The 19,267-nt window shown below is 29.4% G+C and overlaps 1 protein-coding gene across 1 annotated transcript in view; it reads right to left on the bottom strand.

Moving 5' to 3' along the window:
• The window catches only part of LOC130675549 (uncharacterized), a 52,176-nt gene extending 37,450 nt beyond the window's left edge, over positions 1 to 14,726 (bottom strand). Inside the window, exon 1 of the mRNA XM_057481307.1 lies at positions 14,300 to 14,726. The gene's annotated coding sequence lies outside the window, so the exon portion shown is untranslated. The remainder of the gene's footprint in view (positions 1 to 14,299) is intronic.
• Between the last annotated feature and the right edge of the window lie 4,541 nt (positions 14,727 to 19,267).

Here is a 19,267-nt window from a genome sequence, read left to right as displayed (position 1 = left end):
AGTAATGGTCTAGAGTCTAGACTCTCTAGACAGTAGACACAACGCTAGACGAATATAAGTTCAACGTTGACGTCGCTTTAATTCTCTTTCTATCTCAGCTCTCATTTCAGTCCGTGAGAATATTAACGTCTGGGTAAATCAGATTCAATCTAGCACTATCTTTGAGTAATGCCTTGATAAATATAGATATAGATAAACGTTAAATCTCCCGGTGATTGTGATCATTTTTTACTATGCATTTTTTGTAGTCCTCTTTTCCAGAGATTGTTTTTTAATGAACTTTGTGAAATGGACAATATTCATTTTTATAGAAAATTATTAATAGCTAAATGATAAACGATGTTTATGATAGGAAATAGATGAATTATGATAACGTTCAGATTTACTGGGTAGCGGTTATAATTTCCTGAGTCCATTTCCGCTGACAGTAAATACACATTACTGGCAAATGGCCAAAGTTTATACTTTTTATGTTTCTTGCTAACTTTTATAAGAGTTTTTATATAACATATATTTTTTCTAATATATACAGAAGTGTATATGTGTGCATACATATATATTTTTTTTTCATCTTCACCTTTGCTCTTTACACTCTTGAGTTTTATTTACTTTTCAACCTGACGGTACGTCATGTTTATATTTATATATACATATATATATATATATATATATATATATATATATATATATATATATATTTAAGGATATGAGGACTACGCAGGCAAGTGCATAGTAAATGTGTTTTCACATTTACCTTGTCTGTATGTATAGAACCCGACTCACCGTAAATAAATAGTAAAAGCTTAGAACTCTACACACTAATGTATGAATGCATGTGTCTGTTTTTCTTTGTTCTTTAATGTACCAAAAGTATGTATCGATATATTTGAAATAAATTCTTATCCTAAGCTCAACGTCTTTATATAACTAAAATACCTCCCTGATTTTTGGTTGGACTTTTATGCTTTAAAATAAAATTTACTTTCTCATCCATATGGTAAAGTAAATATGACAACTTATTGAATGAAAAGAGAAGAGAATAAAAAAAAATCTTTTAGATTTTAGCGACTTCGATCATCGTTTTTCCGGCTCCTACGAGCCACCTCAATATAACCGCACGACTCTACCGCCTCTTTTTTCCCGTTTCCCCTGATCTCCAAGGTACGACCTAGTTACCTGGGAGGATCCATTTCTCGGGCACGAGGTGAGCGACGAGGCGCTCCGGGGCCCAGGGAATACTACATTATTTTCTCGTCCTAACAATTCATGTCGTTATTTATTTAAAAACTTTTTTTTTTCTTGTCATTTTTACAACTTATATTTACTTTACTTTTATATTTTCATTAAATATCTATTTTATTCATCCTCTTGAGCACTTAGAACATGGTTTATTCAAGGAGTTTATTAATTGTGTTTTATACAATACCATGTTTTTAATTTTAGTTTTTAACCCATGTTATTGGGTTTAAATCAAAATAATTTTTCTCATGCAGAGCATGTACATCTCGCTTTCAATTTTCTTCCGATCGGTTATAGATTGTATAAATTTCATATATATAAATATATATCTACGAGCAACCTGCAGTCACTACGTGACTGCCCAAATATCACTACTAAATTTATAAAATACGCAGAAAAAAAGGTTTTCTTGCCGCAAAAAATTTTAATTTGCACCAAGAAATTTCATGCATTATCAATTGAATACAAAAATTATCTTGGGGCGAGAAAAGATTTTTTTGGTCACGAAATAATTCCTTGCACCGAGTAATTTTTTCTAGTTCTAAATAAATTTTTGTTTTCAATTGACAATGCGAAAAATTTATTGGGGTAAGTAAAAATTTTCTTTAGGCGAGTAAAGATTTTTTGTATCGATGAATCCTTTTTTTTCTATGCACACTTTTTTGGCATTGAGAAGCTTCATAAAACCAAAAAAGAGTATAAAAATCTGTCATTTTGGAATAAGTAACGCGATATAAATAATATAGTTATATATTCAGTGACATTCAGTCATATTTAGTGACAGAATAATTAAAGTATTAATTTATCTAAAGAAAATAAATCCGATCGTCTTTTTTCTCGCGTAATTTAAATGTAATTCGAATGATTTAGATAAATCTATTTATCTGAATACTTGGGAATTAAAAAGAGTTTAAACTATGAAAAGGCACAAATTCAAGTCAAGACCTATCTAATGATACCAATTTCAATAACATTAACTAATTCTATCATATAGATATGGCGGGAACAAAATTTTCCTTATTCTCTTAATAATAAAGATAACCGTATACTTATTGAGTAAGTGCATTAAATTTGTGTTCGAATCACGTGAAAACATGCCTTGCGAATTTCATCGAAAACTCTTCGGCATTCGCACGTACGGAACATAAAATAGCCGTGATACTATTGAAAAACAAAACTATATAAAATAGACTTTATTAAGCTGCAATAAAGTCTATGAATTACATTTTAAAGTTCATATATGATGCATAGCTTACATATGTTTGATACATAAATTTTTTTTACTCAGATATATTTCATTTTTTAAACCGAAATTACCCATAGTCACGACATACGTATTAATCGATACTTAATAGGCGTACATTTATGTACAGAGGGAATAATATAATATGTTACAGTATGTATAACGATAATAAAAGTAAATAAATATATAAAAAAAAAATGATAGAGGTAGAGGGAATAGATTTTCCGCGTGATTGGGGGGAATTTCGAATCTTATCAGTGGAAAGCATCACGTTCAATACAGCGAGTCAACAATGCCGACAACTGAGTCGAGATTGGTCTAACCCTAGAGCAATTTACGTAACATTCTCTTGGTACATTGATAATAGTTGATGACGAACAAGACCGCGTAGATCAGTAGTTGCTGCTACTACAACTCAGTGAATCTCTCAACGTTTTCGAAACCTCAGGGATTATTGGCGTTAGTCTGAGCTTGTGGTGCACCTAAATATGTAAGCTATGCAAATTCTAAATTGATTAATGTTACATCAGACATACATATTCTAATATTAACTAACCCTACACGTGCACATTTGTAAACACTACTGCGTAGTTTTGTAAACTTTTATGTGGAATTAATAATTTACATTGCGTGAGTTCTTTCAGAATAGTTATGCTCACAATTACTTTGTATTATGACTCAAAGTATATTATAAGTTGTGAAAAAAGTTGTAAAAGTTTATAAATTCACCTTGAATATATTAATTAATAATAAGTTCTTATAACAAATAGTTTAAAGTTGCTTAAGTCCACAAAAGATTTTTTAAATATTTTAGTATTTAATAAATGACGAAAAAAAAGAGAAAAATTATACAAAATTTTTCTATGATATACAATAATAATAATAATAATAATAATAACAATAATAACAATAATAATAATAATAATCATCATCATCATAATAACATAGTTTATTTGGCAAGTTTGCTACACTGATAGAAGTATTTATTTGAGCCAAATAAGTATTTATTCCCTATTTAAACAACTGAATTCGACCGAATTCAAAATTTTAATTCTGTTATATTCTGTCGAATTTTTCAAAACAGATTTCAACTGAATTAAAAGTTTGAATTGGAATTAAAGAGAATAAAACCGAGTTAAAAATTTCAAATTCGGTTTAATTCAGTTTAATTCGGATTCAGAACCAGAAAATGGAGAATTATTTTCGAATTAATCAGAATTAAACCGAATAGAATTATCAAAATTCGTTTTAATTTGGATAAATTCTGATTTTCCTGCCGAATTAGACAGAATTCATTTTTAAGTTAGGTACCGAATTAACAGAATTTATCTGAATTAAATAGAATCAAAAATTTAATTCTGTTCAATTCGATCGAATTCAGTTGTTTAATCAGGGTTAATAGTTAATAAATGATTTATCAAATGAGATTTATTTGAGCCAAATAAGCCATTTCTTAATAGTTAATAAATGGCTTATTTGAATAGAAAGAAATGACACATGAATTTAAGTAAGGTTATGACAAATAATTTATAGGACTGTTAAATTTTATTTTTTTTTAAGAAAATAATACACACAATTAATGTTAATTGAGGATAAAAATTATTATACAAAAGCTATAAAAAAAAATGAATTATTATAATAAATTTTGGCTAACAATCACACTCATTCCATTCAAAGTTATAACCTGAACTTCATGTGTCATTTCTTTCTATTCAAATAAGCCATTTATTAACTATTAAGAAATGGCTTATTTAGCTAAAATAAACTTCATTTAATAAATCATATATTAACTATTAATAAATCTTATTTGGCTCAAATAAATACTTCTATCAGTATATTTGTTTACAAATTCACAGTTCAAATGAAAAACAAAACAAACAACAACAATAATAACAAAATGACAAAAAATTGTAGTCAGATTTCGATGTCATGTTTTATATATTTACTCAGTTCTCTCTTTAAAAAAAAAAAAATAATAATAATAATAATAATAATAATAATAATAATAATAATAATAATAATAATAAAGGTTTATTCCAATAATAATGAAGTTTATTATTAGGAACGTCGAGAGATAACTTTTGAATATAAAATTCACCAAAGAATGGATAGAATTAACGAATGAAAAGAAAAGAGAGAAAAGATTCATTGGGATTTCAGTAGTTGCTATATAAGTAGTATGAGTCGTAGTAAAAGGAAACTTTGTTCGACTGTAACACGCTCGCAACTGAGATAATATTGCATGAAAGGTGGATTCACGAGAGACTTTCGTCATTGAAGAAAATACTGTGTTGGTTATGTGGGATTGTGTATGGATGTGTGTTGAGGCTAATGCACTTTCTCTATATATACGTCAATTTGAGATATATACACATGAGTAAATATTCTGTTGTGCACTAGTATAGTTAAGTACGGTAAAAGAGCTAAAAGACGGGGTAAGAGACGGAAGTGCATAGAGTCAACCAGAGAAGTACATGGGAATAGAAATAGAGAATATATATCTATAGTAGTAGTAATGTGGAATTTCGGGTTACAAAGTCTATTAGCTCTGAACTACTCTATCTTCATGATTTTAGGGATATATTATTCGATGCTTTGTGAATGTTAATGCGCAGTCGTCTGTATACATTCTGACGCCAGAGATTTACTTCAATTTGCGGCGGATAAGGAGTTGAAGATATAGATGCTAGGTATTTTATCAGATAAAAGTTGGATGACGTAATATGTGGGCAGGAAAATATCAAGTCATGAGTAATAATTGGCCTCCCGTCAGTTATTACTTTCTCTTTATTGAGCTGAGACTACTGCGTAGTAATATTAAATTGGATGAATAACTAAGTAAACAACGCAGTAGGTATGTTTGTATTTATAACAGAAATGGAATTAAATAAGAAATGCGAAGATAGGGAATAAAAATATGATTAAAGTTCAAGATAAGCCGGGACAATGGCACTTGAATTAAATTTAATCCATTTATTTTCTCGGTCGGTTCAATTATTTTATTTATTTTTTTATAATTCAATTAATTAATTTCATTACACGAAAGTAAGATAAGGTTGGGTATTTTCCGAGCAATGTATATGTAATCAAGAGTTGCATAAATTTTATTACGGTAACAAACGCACAAAGAAGTGCTCATTCGACTTTGTTCGTTCATTAAGTCTAAGGGTTTGTAGAAAATACTCTTGGGATTGAAACTTACTACTCCCCTGTCTCGACTGCTCAAATATATATATAGATATATATTTGGTAATCACACTGAACACTTAAACTTGGGCCTTCATAATTTTCATCAGCTGTCTTTAGGTCGTTGTCATCTTAGTCGTACTCAGCGTGAGAAGATTTCTAATCGGGCATTCGCTTAGTCGGGACTTTCATTCAAAAGCACGTAGCAACCTCTTCCTTCACCGTCATCAACTTTGTCGTCCTTTCATATACATATATATACATGGATATAGCATACATGTACTAGAATAATTCGTCTACTACCCAAGCTTACCCTCGACACTAGACTATCATCCAGCTTTCCCAGTACCCCAAGTAGTGTGAGGCTTAACACCTCATTCTCAAATGCTCTTCAATGTTTCTCTTATACATTGTCGTGATAGAAGAGCTATACTATCATCCCACAGACCCTAGACTCTACAACCCTACACCTAAAATCTCTATTCTGGTAATGTAATCCCCGGAATGATACGATGATCGACTTGCCAGAGAGTATATTCATGGGCATTGAAATTGTTTGGATGCTCTTCACTATCAACTTCTACCGCTGAACAGATATACTGCTATTTTCGAGGCTGTTTTGTGTCTCGGTTTTATATAACTCTACGGTATTATAGTCATTTATCGTATCTATGTAATGGTTAAAATGGTGAATGGATTCTCGCACAGATTTCAAACATATTTTCCATTGTTGGCTTGTTTTCTAATGCGCATTCTGTTCAGTTACAGTTACAGTCACAGTCACAGTAGAGGTAGAAATAGTTAAATGAGAAACAGCAGCCTTGCGCAATAAATAAATTTACCTGTTTTTTTTTTTTGGTTTATTTAACGCAAAAAGTAACGGAGAGTAAGATTTAATCAAGGGGTTGAAGAGCGAAAGTTTGCAAAAGTTGCTTCGCAAAGTCTTGAATAGAACATTAATCTGAGTAAACTGTTTTGTGTATAAAATTGTTGGGATTAAATTTAGTACAGGGAAATGTATTATTGGCGAATTTATCAAAAGTGGAAAATTGTTCGTGAATGTATACGCGAGTAAATAAAAATAAAAAAAAAAGTTTAATGGTGTACACTGAAAGTCCATTACTATTCACTTACCGGAAAGAGTATCAGTAATAAATTTTATACCATTTTACGATCTTTTGTATATGCGTTTGGTTATATTTATTAAACTGGACTAGATAACACATAATCCGCGGGGAAAGTTTTAAAGGTTTTATAGCTTCCGGATGTTTGTTGTTTACTTTTGGTTTTTATTTATCGTTTATAAATATCTAGATAAAGGTAGTGGTTGCAGTAGTGGGTGGATCTGATTTACATGTCATGTGTTTTATATTAGACGATAATTAATGGTCTGAGAAAAAATTCCATTGCGACTTTTTATAAAAATAGATTTGATGTGTCCACTGTTTTATGATAAATATTGTTTTCGTCCTTGCATATCGTGACATTTTAAAAGTGATTTATTGTGTTAAATTTAATCTTTATCGGTAAAATCAATTTAAATTTAATAAAATAATTTATCAATTTTTGTTTTATTTTTGCGCTCACCTCAAGCGTGGATCGTTAAATTTTCTGAATAGCACACTATTATAAAAAAAAAAAAATATTCTAGTAATCAAGTGCGATATTATTTTAGGTCGATTTACCTTGTCGTTTAATTAAAAAAAATCTAATTCAATTTTCCATTTTGGTGGTTCGTTCGTTGGCCGTTTGCGTGTTCGTGGTAACGACAACTTCCGAAATACCGAATAAGTTAACTTTTATTTTTATGGTATGAGCATCCAATTATTCTAGATTGGAATGCTATGAAAAATAATTAGAGAGATTTAAAGTTATTAAATGTCATAGCTTGTACTCGGTAAGGCGGAAATTTGTGCAGAGATTCCAATGCAGTCAAATTTATTTAAATTCAAAATATTATGAGTGTAATTATTTTTAATTTTGATTAATATTTACATCAAAATATGAGTGATTAAGGTGTTGCTTTGATATTAAAATTTTTTTTTAACTCCGCTTACCAGTTGCACGAGGGTTTGTACAGAATTGAATCGGAGAGTGTGCACCAATCTTCACCTAAGTTCGTTTTGACGAGTAAATACACACAACTATTTACCCACGTAATTAACAAGAAACCAATTAATTTTTTACTGCAAATTATTTCATCAAAATTTCTATCTACGATAATTATGAAAGTATAATATTTCAATTTCATATTTATAATTATTTATTTAGAATATTATGATAATAATAATAATAATAGAAGAAAAAACTTTAAATTAGTTAAAAAATTCCGTAAATTATAAATTAAAAGCACTCGTTAAATTAAATTATTTATACTTTTTATCCTTAATTAGACTTGACTTTTCAGGTAAATTAATTCACGGAATTTAAACTAAGTATATTTAAATCCGAAAAAAGGTCTAATAAATGCACGGGAAAAAATTTAACAAGTTTTGATATTTTTTTTTTTTTAAATAAAAATAATGGACGTTTTAATTTTTAATAGAATTCAAATATATTGGTAGACATTTATAAATATATTTAATGGAGTGAATAATGAAATGTGACAATGGATTTAAAGTTTTACATTTTTTTTATCGCGAAAATGGAATGCTAAAGAAATAAAGGTTCTGCTGAATGTCAATGAAATATGTAAATGTCAAAAAACTTTTTGACTAAGTCAAGTGAATTGGATAATTTATTCTATACATCATATTATTTTTATCTATGTAATTTAGATGATATCCAATCGTCGTAGTTAATTTAATGTATTCTTATTAAACAGAAAAATTATACGAGAAAAGAAATGTGTATGTATATATGACGATTGGATTGTTATTGAAAGAAGAAATATTGTTATTATTATCTGAATATTTGTGATCTAGGGGAAAGATTACTATTATTCTTAATAGCTTGATTAAACAAAAGAAAACATCATATTTTGTTTGTGAATTTCAGTATTCTTGGGCGAGGGTCGTAAAAGTGATAAACAATTTCATTATAGATATGACGTAAATGCCCTTTAACACGTGTATTCGTTAACAGGTCTTGAAAAATATTTATGATAATAACGTTTGCATTATTTTTTACGAGACATGAAACATGCTTGTACAAACCAGCCGTAAAACGAAAAAAAATGTTGGAAAATTCAAAAGTGCATACCTCAATCACTCATAATAATCGTTAATATGTTATTTTTTATTTTTGGTTCACATTTTTTTGGTTTTTTCTTTCAGAACAATTACGGCAATTCATGATATTTTTCGAAAGTTATCGTAGTTCCAAAGATTCATACAGGACGCCATTGACAGCACTGGTTTCTTGGATTCAAATAATTTATTTTAAATCAATGGAATAGTAATGAATCGATTGAATACCAGGTCGATATTATTCTTTAGTCTATAAAAATGAATTAGTAAAATTCACTACGAATTAGCGAATATGCACTGGGAACAAGCTCTAAATATACCACTAGTCGAATTAGTGGTCGGGAAACCTGGGGCACGAAGGCCCCCCTAAAAAATTAAGGAAATATTTTTTTTTTTATTTTCCGTGAAGTTATAACCTCTATAATGTTTTTATCATATTTTAGGCCAATATGTGATATGTGGGGTAAAATGGACCACTAGAAAAAAAATTGTAACGAAAAAATTATTTTTTTTTCGATTTTGCAAAATTTCGACTGATTCTTCCGAAATAGACGGAAAATAAACGAATTTGATGGTGAAAAGCCACAAAAAAAAAACCGGCAAGCGGGCTGTCGTGTCCCAGGCTCCTCTATACTTATAGCTGTAGAAATAGCGACTATCCACTAATTTGTAGTGAATTTCACTAATTTATTTTTAGAGAGATAATAATTTATCTTTGTACTAGTATACAATTTAACTCATTATAGTCTGATCAAAAAAATGTAGAGATGATTCAACGTGAGTGAATTAGTCGCAAAAATAATTTCGATCGTAAGGCATTTGCGCTCGAGGTGTGCAATAAAAGAAACATTTATTTAACTTAATTTTTGTTGAAAAGGGGAAGTAAGTAAATAAAGAATGAACAGGAAAAAGTTATCTACAGTTTGGCTTTGCAAGTAAATTTATAAAACTCTGGACAATGGTAGACAGCTTGACACCATATAGCTCCAAGTCGATTAACTTCAAAGAAACAGCCTTTCTAACTTGTAAGAAACATTTTAAAACTTGATTCCTAACTTAACTTTAACTTACATTTTAAGACTTCGCGGCGATCTTGTTGCTATTTCTGTTAACAGAATTAACTATTAATTCTTCAAAATTAAGAAGAAACTTTTACATTGATTTCGAACCCAAGAATAATCTTCGAGAAAATTTAATTTTAAACGTGAATTAGTTTCAGAAAAATTTTAATTTAAAAATATATTCAATTATCAAATCAATTTTATTTATTTGCAAAAAGTCTAGCGAGCTGAAAGTTATCGGAAAAAAAACTTTTTTTTTGTTGAAACTTCAATCAATCAAAGTTTGTTACAGAAAAAGTTACTTTCGTTAGACGGCGATGATATCAGCGACAACAAAAAGGAGGATAAAAAAATAAATCACAACATTGTTAAAAGAAATTCAAATAATGACGCGAAATCATTTATACGGTTGCTAGCAAATCAATTGTCTGAATAAATTCTAAAGTTCTTTATCACGAAATTTTAATTAATAATGCCTTGTGCGATAATTAGTCAATTAACAAATAATAATATCATGAATAATTTTAAATATATTTTTAACACTTGGCATCTCAAAGTAGGGGAGGAGGGGGCAAAGTGGGCCCCTCAAAATTTACTACACTGTAAAAATTTTCGGTGTAAAAATGGACCCGGAGAATTTTACGCGGCCTTGTAGTTCGTAATTTAAATTAATGAGTAACAAACAATCATTGGATATTTTTAACTGCTTGATCAATAACCACATTAATTTTATTTCGATATTAAATAGTATTTTGAACATTTCGATATTCTTATGATTAATTTTCATAGCGCAAAATTATCATGAATTCTACATTTACACGTTTGGCGGTGTAAAGATTTTAAAAATTTTTACACCGAGACATTTACACTACACCGAGTCCAAAAAATTTTTTACAGTGTATACGCCAATAAAATTTGGACGGCTAATAAGTTTATCGAAATTTCTTATATAATGAGGGCTAAAATAGGCCACCAAAACCGTTCATTAAATATAATTTATTAAAAAAATTAAAGATAATAAAATTACGTTTAAAAGTTATATCGCAGCAGATTATTAAAATGACTTTTATATTATTAAAATACAATTGTCATGTAGTTATTTGCAAATATCACACGTGTAAAGAATAAAAAACATGAAATCCTAAATTTTTTGGAGAGTCCACTTTACCCCTAATTTTCGATTTGTCAATTTTAATGGACACAGTATAATGGATTGAAAATAAGTATCAAGGGTCTGAAAATAAGTAAACGCGTAAAAAAATGATATTATAATTATTTTCCTTAAGGGGCCCACTTTGCCCCCCTTTCCCCTACAATTTTTTAATTTACTTACGAACTTAAACAAAGTGACTCGTCGTATTTACATCAACATATTCGGTTCACTTTGTCAACCATTTTATTTGAATCGGCAAAAAAAAAGTTTTTTTACTAAAACGAAAAATAAAAAAAAACTTTAACATTAGCGTTTAATGACAGCGTCGTTTCTATATTTGCGTGTAAAAAAAACCTGTCAACTATATCAGAGTACACCGAAGATAAATGATGATAATGCATGAAATTTTTATATTTAGCATGACAAAAATGAATAAAAATTAGCGATCACTATAAATCTATACAGATAACGCGGATCAGCTGTAATTTATATAACGATGATCAGTGATGGGCTGAACATAAAAAATTCAAATTTTTTTTAGTTTATTTAAAAATCCCTTACTTCCGTCAAGTAAAAATTCACTCGACAATTTTCATCCCGGATAATTTTTTTTAATTACTTCGTAGAAATTACTCACTGAAGATTATATACCGGAAAACTGGAATTTCATTTAGACAATTTTCATCAAGTTTACGCGAGAACTTCATGATATTAAATAGAAAAAAAAACTTCTTACAACATTTTTTTTTTTGACGAGTCATGTAATTAAATAATTATAAAATTACTTACTAAAAATATAAGAGCGATGAAGTATTTACTGAGTTTTTTTATTTATTTAAAAGTAATAATGAATGTAATGTATGTTTAATGACGCGTTTCATGAGATTTTAACAAGAGTAATTACTTTAATGGGATTATAGTTGAAGTATGATGTACATCTGTATTATATATGATATGTATGATAAAGTATATAAATTATGAGCATTTAAAAGATGTATTATCGTGAAAGGTGTCAACGCGTAAGATAGAGCTGGTATATTTTTATGTTTACTGCAGGAAACCGTGAAATATATGACGTTTCCTAAAGACTAAGAAGAATAGTGTTGAGTTATATAACTGACCCCGCAGAAATAAGAACAAAGTCAAAGAAAAAGAGAAGGAAACGAGTTCCGAGCAAAGTAATACGCGGTGCAAAATAAATCTCTGGCTTTAACTTGCGACAAAAGATGAGAAGAAAAAGTATATTAAATGATGAAAGAAAAAGAAATAAAAAACATTGTTAAATCTTGTGAAGAAACAAAGACAACTCTAAATGCACGTACTGAAGAGAAGAATAAGTCTTCTTCAGATAAACTCTCAAGATCGTGAGATTTGTGAAATTGCAAGAGCTCTCCGGCTCACGGGAGATAATCATTTTAACAATAAAAAATTTAACAGTGAATGATATTAAAATTTTAGCCGAGAAACGGAGAGACCTAGATAGTATTTGTTTTTTTTAAATGCAACTACTCAAACACTTGACGTTAAATTTTTAAAATACTAGAGTACTGCCGTAAGACAGTTTTATAATATTTTAATTTAAATCTAATTATTATTGAATGCTATCTTTACTTTAAAGTTAAATATTTTTATAACTGTTACTGAAAATTAAATTTTTTAAAAGCAAATTTAAATTTGTTTACATTTATTTCGTTGGAATTATTTATAGATAATATTAGTAATAGTTAAATTTTTAAATTAAAATCTAAAAAAAAAAAAAAAATAAGATGAAATAAGCCGAGTTAAAAAGAAGAATATGGATAAGAAGAAAAAGTAGATAGTCATGCTTTGGATGGCATAAGTTTTTAATAAGATTTCAAGTTGAAAAATATGAATATTTGAGGTATCCTCGATATTTTGCAACTGGACGACACGAAATGACATACTAGTTATTGGAATTTTAACTATTTACAAATTTAATAATTCAAAATATGGAATTTAAATTAAATGGAATTTTAAAAAATTTCCAATACTATCCATATAAAAATATCTATATAATAACCATATATGTATAGACATATAGTACATGAAACGACGAGTCAATATTTGAATTTATAAGCTCACAAAATGTCTCTCTGAATTCTCAAGGGTTCTCGGACTCTCGTACATGAAATCCAAATAAAATTACACTCGTCCTCTTATAATCGTACGAATTGAATGAGTAGCTGATAAATCTTCCGCATCATTTTTCCTCAGAGTCAATTTACCTCATCTGTATCACTCAACACCATCTATATGTACTTCCAACACCCGGCACTCTTATCTATTTTTCTCAGTATCTTATTCAAAGTAAATCGATTTTTTAAAATTACATTTTCGCCTCATTGATACTTTTTACCTTTATTTTTAATGATAACGTTAAATCACAATCTATACAAAAAGCTAAATCAATGTTTTATCCTTTGCGTTAAATTTCCCAAGACACTTCTGAGTGCTTTGTCCTTATTGTCATTTTTCGTCCGGCAATTTTTCTTACATAGAAATTTTTTTCTTTTCACCACCTCTTTCACAACAGACTGCACATTAACAATAAAACTGTCTATCTATATATATAAATATATAAGACAATTGTCTAGTGGTAAATAACAATTGTCCTCGGCTCCTTTTCGTCAAACAAAAAGACCGGGTGAAACCAATTGCCGTAAAGAATGAAGAAATTATTTTTAAAAAATATATATATACACGTACATAAGCCAACAATATTTCCAAAATTCCAGTCATATTTAATTCGCCACAAATAAATCACATCGAAAAAATATTTTGTAAAAAAAATTTAAATTTTATTATCCACCAGGATACGAAAGCTCTACCCTCTGTCGTCTCTCGACGTTGCCGATTAATTTTATCAACAACTTTTGACGTTAACCGTGTGGTTACAAAATATATAACAAACTTGTTAAATATATGTAACGTACTTTAGTGCGCTGCCCGCAATTAATTATCTAATTTTGTTTATAATAATAAACTAATAATTAAAATACCACGCAAGATAGTTTTGGTATAATCGAATGCCATAAACCACGATTGAATTAACTAATATACTCGGTAATTGACTCAATAATTATAATACTGAGCGTACATCCATATATGTATATGAATATAAATATATGCATGTACATAGATAGGATATAAGTGGAGTATATTGATGTAAGCTCAAGAGTATAGAGCTTAACACGTCGTAATCACGTACCTGTTACTCTGAACGATGAATGTTATCCAACGTCTTTAGGATGAATATTTTTACGGTAAAATGTTGCGGCAGATAAAATAATAAATCTTCTTAATTGGAGCTTCGCACGTGTAAATTGGCGCGCAATTATCTTCTTTGAATGAGAGAAATAAAATATTTAGTAATAAATATATAATAATAATTGTTATTGTTTTTAAAAATAATATAAGTCGCGATAAAGTAAGCGCGAGATCTGGCCAATCGTTAAAGTCACTAGTCAATCGGTTTAGTTGGTTCTGTTTGGATCGCGGCCAGTGACCGGATTGACCGCACGCTCGGACTCGTCTGAGTACGAGCTAGTATTGTGTACCTAGTGTGCCGCCGACGGAGGCGAACGCTCGCGTCGCGACGCCGCTCTGACGGCGTCTCATTGCTCGACCCGGGCTTGTATCACCTCTCTCGCCCACCTAGCCCCCTAACAAGCCTTCCGTCATACAATATCACAGAGCTTTTCTGGCGCAAGCGTAATATATTTTTGTTACGTACACATATACATTATTGTATACCAACACCGGCGGAAACACAGATGCTATTTCTGGGTATGAATGATGACGAAAACAACAACAAAACTAAAATTATAAACATTAAACACACCTAATAAGTTCAACTGAGTAGTAAAACAATTGTTATCATTAATGTATATGGGACGAAAACTTTTTTTTCCACTAGATTTAATGATAAAAAAAAAAAAAAACTTTCAAAGTTTGTTGCCAGTTAAATTTTTGATCTGTGATAAAGTAAACAATAAAGTTTCCTTGAGAATATTTGTAACTTTTTTTTCATCAACTTGTGCACAGTAAAAAAGGATTCGTCAAAATCAACACACACCGTGTGTAAAACGAACGTTTTACACTTATTTATATGTTACTTTAATGTTATATTTAAATTTAGTGGAAACCTAAACATGCAAAATAACCTTCCCAATAAGACAATTTATAGATAAATTGAGAAAAATATAGATAGCCCGAATTGGGAATCGAACCCAGACCAATTCGGTATCGCGCCGAGTGCTCTACCAGTTGAGCTATCCGGCACTATACTATATTCCATTTAACATGTTGTGAGAGTTAAAGAAGTTACACACGTATACGTTAAAAATTAAAATTTTTTAAGAATTCTTTTGTGATGGTCGACATTATTGTTAACATATTTTGTGTGTTGATTTGATAGTAACTCATAAAAAGTGTTACTTTCGAATAAAATGACATTTTTGTGTGTTAAAAAATCAATCGATTGCGACAGTTCAAACAAGATAAATATTGTGTGTTAAATTGGCACACAAGTGTTAAAAATTCAACACAGAATTTTAACACACGTTTTTTTTTACACTTTGACGATTCGTTTTTTACTGTGTGACTAATTTTGAAAAATTAAGTCGCTATTCAAAAAAAATTATTAATTTGTAGTGGAATTAAAAATAATTCATATGAATAAATTCTGCCAGTGATGTTTCAATTATAGAAATTCCTTTTCAATTATTCGTACGTTATGATTGCTAAATTTTATTGGGAATATATTTTATCTCAACGTTTTGACGTATGATTCACTTTTTATTAATTATGATTGCTATTTTATTAAAATAAATTTTTTTCATTCAGATTATTTATTTTTCAAAAGTTAGTCTCATATAAATGATAAATTAAAATGGATATTTTATTAATAACGTCTATATAATCTCCGGGAAAATTTGCCGTTTTATATTTAAAATAATCTCAATATCGGATTTTATATGCACTATATAATTTTATAAAATCATATTATATATAACGAAATTCAAAAATTTTTTTCCTTCGAAAATTTTATCGAACGAAATAACGAGTGCTATATTGGTGCGTCGTCTTCGTTATATTTGAATCGTAATCGAATTTACGCGAAGGTAGAATGCAAGATATTATTCTGCTGTGTATTTTTTTTATTATTTTCTTTTTTCTAGAGTGTTCGATCGTATACATAACACTGCAAGCGATCTATGGGGAAGTAAATTGAGCTTTGTGTCGTGACATCTTTGCTGTAATCTCCTGAAAGTGAATCGTATATCATCCATGTGCTTCTTACTATACGTACTTTACACTTTATCTCTCTCTCTCTCTCTTCTTCTTCTACTACTACTACTACTGCACTATGTAAGTGCTACCTGTATTTTTTCCACCGTATATCCTTAGCTAACGACGATGCAATATGAAAATGCGGATAATAAAAAGATCGAGGTCACGCAAGCTTCTGCTCATAAATACTTAACTTTAAGTAAATGCTTGTTAATAATGAAAATGACTAACGAGATATAAATATATATATTTTGTAAATTTTCCAACGGAGGAAGAACTAATTTTTTTAAATATAAATAATTTTAGTAAATTAAATAAACGAAATTGAACAAGTTGACCTGTTTTATTTGCTGATTTAATTTCTATGATAACGTGAAATATTTGAAAATATTGTGATCGTTTGGAATTGATTAAAAAACAGGTTTGAATATTTAATTTATATTTACCGAATTAATTAGTAGTTATTTATTTTTCTATTAAATATTTAAATGCATGTCATGTTTTAATTATTTATTTTATCGAGAATTTATTTATTGACAAATAAATACGTTGAAAAGATAATAAAAAGGGTAATAAAAAGTCCAAGGTATTCATTATACAAGTTTTTTTTATGTACAAAGTTTCAGCGGTGCATGAAAAAAGCCTGGTATATATCAGGGTCGGTGGGTGTTTTTGTGTCTAGTAATGCGTGAAATGATGTGAGTTGAGGTCTTGTTTAGCAGGTGAAAATGATGGAATCTAGGTGCCATGCATGCATTGGTCGGGTGCTGGATTTCAGAGTGAAAAGTGTTAGGGGTGATGGGTTTTGTGGGGGAGGATAAACGAGAGCAAGAGAGAAATAATGGGAGGTTGTGGGGTGTACATACTTTGTACTGTTCTATATACACTACGGATATAGTGATGTATATAAAGGTAAATCGAGTTGTAAAACTCGCATGCGCGTGTAAGAATTACCTACAGCGATAACTACCTGCGACTGAACTGACTCAACATTGACCATCTCTACTGGCGAATGATCGGTCAAGGCTGCATCTAATACCCGCGCATTTCATTATATATTTTAAATATTATTCTCAATGATATTTAATTTTTTTTTTTTCGCTTCGAAAGACGTCTCAGTCACACAAAGGATTCAATTTTAGTTTTTATTGTTTTAAAACGGTTTCTAATTTATAAATCCGGTTATTACTCTTGTTCATGAAAGAAGACGGATAATTAAACTTTTAGTTTTTAATATCACTTTTAAAATATATTTCAATTTAATAATTAAAAACTTATTTTATAAATTTAATAATTTTTTTCAATTTAAAACTTTCTATATTTTGTTGTTGATAAATGTATAGCTTACTTCAGTTAAATTTAATTATAACGCATGAAATATAAGACAAAGTAAAGTAATAATCAACAGATTGGATGCAATTATTATATTTTTTTATTTTAAATTAATTGGGGGATTTTTTAAAAAGTGAAAGTAATTTTTTATATTTGATACATGTCCTACAGGGAATCACGGAAATAAAAGGTTAAATCTGCGTAAAAAATATATCATCAGAGTATGTAGATTTCGGGTAGTGAGAAAATGATGAAAAAGTGTGTACGAGGATTACGGTTGGGAAAAATTATATGAAAGGTCGAGTGATGACACTAGGCTTTCAACGGACGATATTCACTCGTCCGTGATGGTGGTGATGCACACGACAGCTACCACGACTACGGCAGAGAAAAAGGTATAAAAGCTTTGGCTATTTTCAGATCTGGATCCTCTACTCTACTACTTCCGAGAGTTTGTTCGTATATGAAAATTTTTCACGGGAGACCAATTCCATCCTCGTATCCTTTCATTTTATTTGTTCAATGTGCCTGAGAGCACTGAGTACATTCGCACGAGTTGTGGAAGAATTGGAGTCATAACTGCGAAAGGTAGTCTCAGGAGAGTGTGAATAAGCCAGTGAAAACCAACTCAGTCTACTGAAGATTTAGATAAAAAAAATTCTTTTAAACGATACTATTATTTACAAATGATTTTATTTTCTTCAAGAGCTTTTAGCAAAGTAATTTTTTTTTAAATTGATTATTTAGTGTACACTGCACAGAAAGAAAAGTTTTCTTGGTGCAAAAAATTTTTACTCACTCCAAAAAAATTTTTGCTTGTTCTCAGAAATTTTTAGCATCATGAATTGAAAACGAAAATTTTATTGAGCCAAGAAAAAATTTTCTTGGAGCGACTAAAAATTTCTAACGCTCAGAGATATTTTCTACTCCTAAGAAAATTGTTGTTTTCATTTCGCGATGCAAGACTTTTCTTGCGCCAAGAAATCATTTTTTTCCGTGTGTAAAAAAAAACAGGATAAGACCAGGCGGTGTATAAAATTTTCGGTGTTAAATTTCAACACTGAAAGCGGTGTTAAAATAACACCACCGCCGGTTCAAATATTCTTTACCGGTGTTAAAAAAATTTCCCAGTGTTAAAATATTTTTCGGTCTTGAAAATATATTCTAATTTTTGAATATTATTGCTTACTCGATCACTACAGTTAACACAGTATTTTTATTAATTAATTAAATTATTGATGATTGAAATGGTGGCGGTAAAATTGTGTAATTTTTAAATAAATTACGTATAACATAAATAATTATTTAAATAAGTACATAACAAAATTGAAATTTCCTCCAGATAATATCCATTGAATTTTTATATTTTTTTATATATAGTACATTTTTTTCTAATTTCTATCCGTGGAATTTTTTCTTTACACCGATTTAACACCGGTATTTTAACACCGCCAAATTACACCACCGAGACCAGTATTATTTCATGTTTACACTGCGTGGTGTTGAATTGAGTCTATTTTTAACACCGCACTTTACAGTGTAGTACTTTTTG

The sequence above is a fragment of the Microplitis mediator genome, chromosome 10, assembly GCF_029852145.1.
Source record: "Microplitis mediator isolate UGA2020A chromosome 10, iyMicMedi2.1, whole genome shotgun sequence".
Taxonomy (NCBI): Eukaryota; Metazoa; Arthropoda; class Insecta; order Hymenoptera; family Braconidae; genus Microplitis; species Microplitis mediator.
The sequence above is the reverse complement of the archived record's forward strand: the minus strand, read 5'-3'. Positions and strand labels throughout refer to the sequence as shown.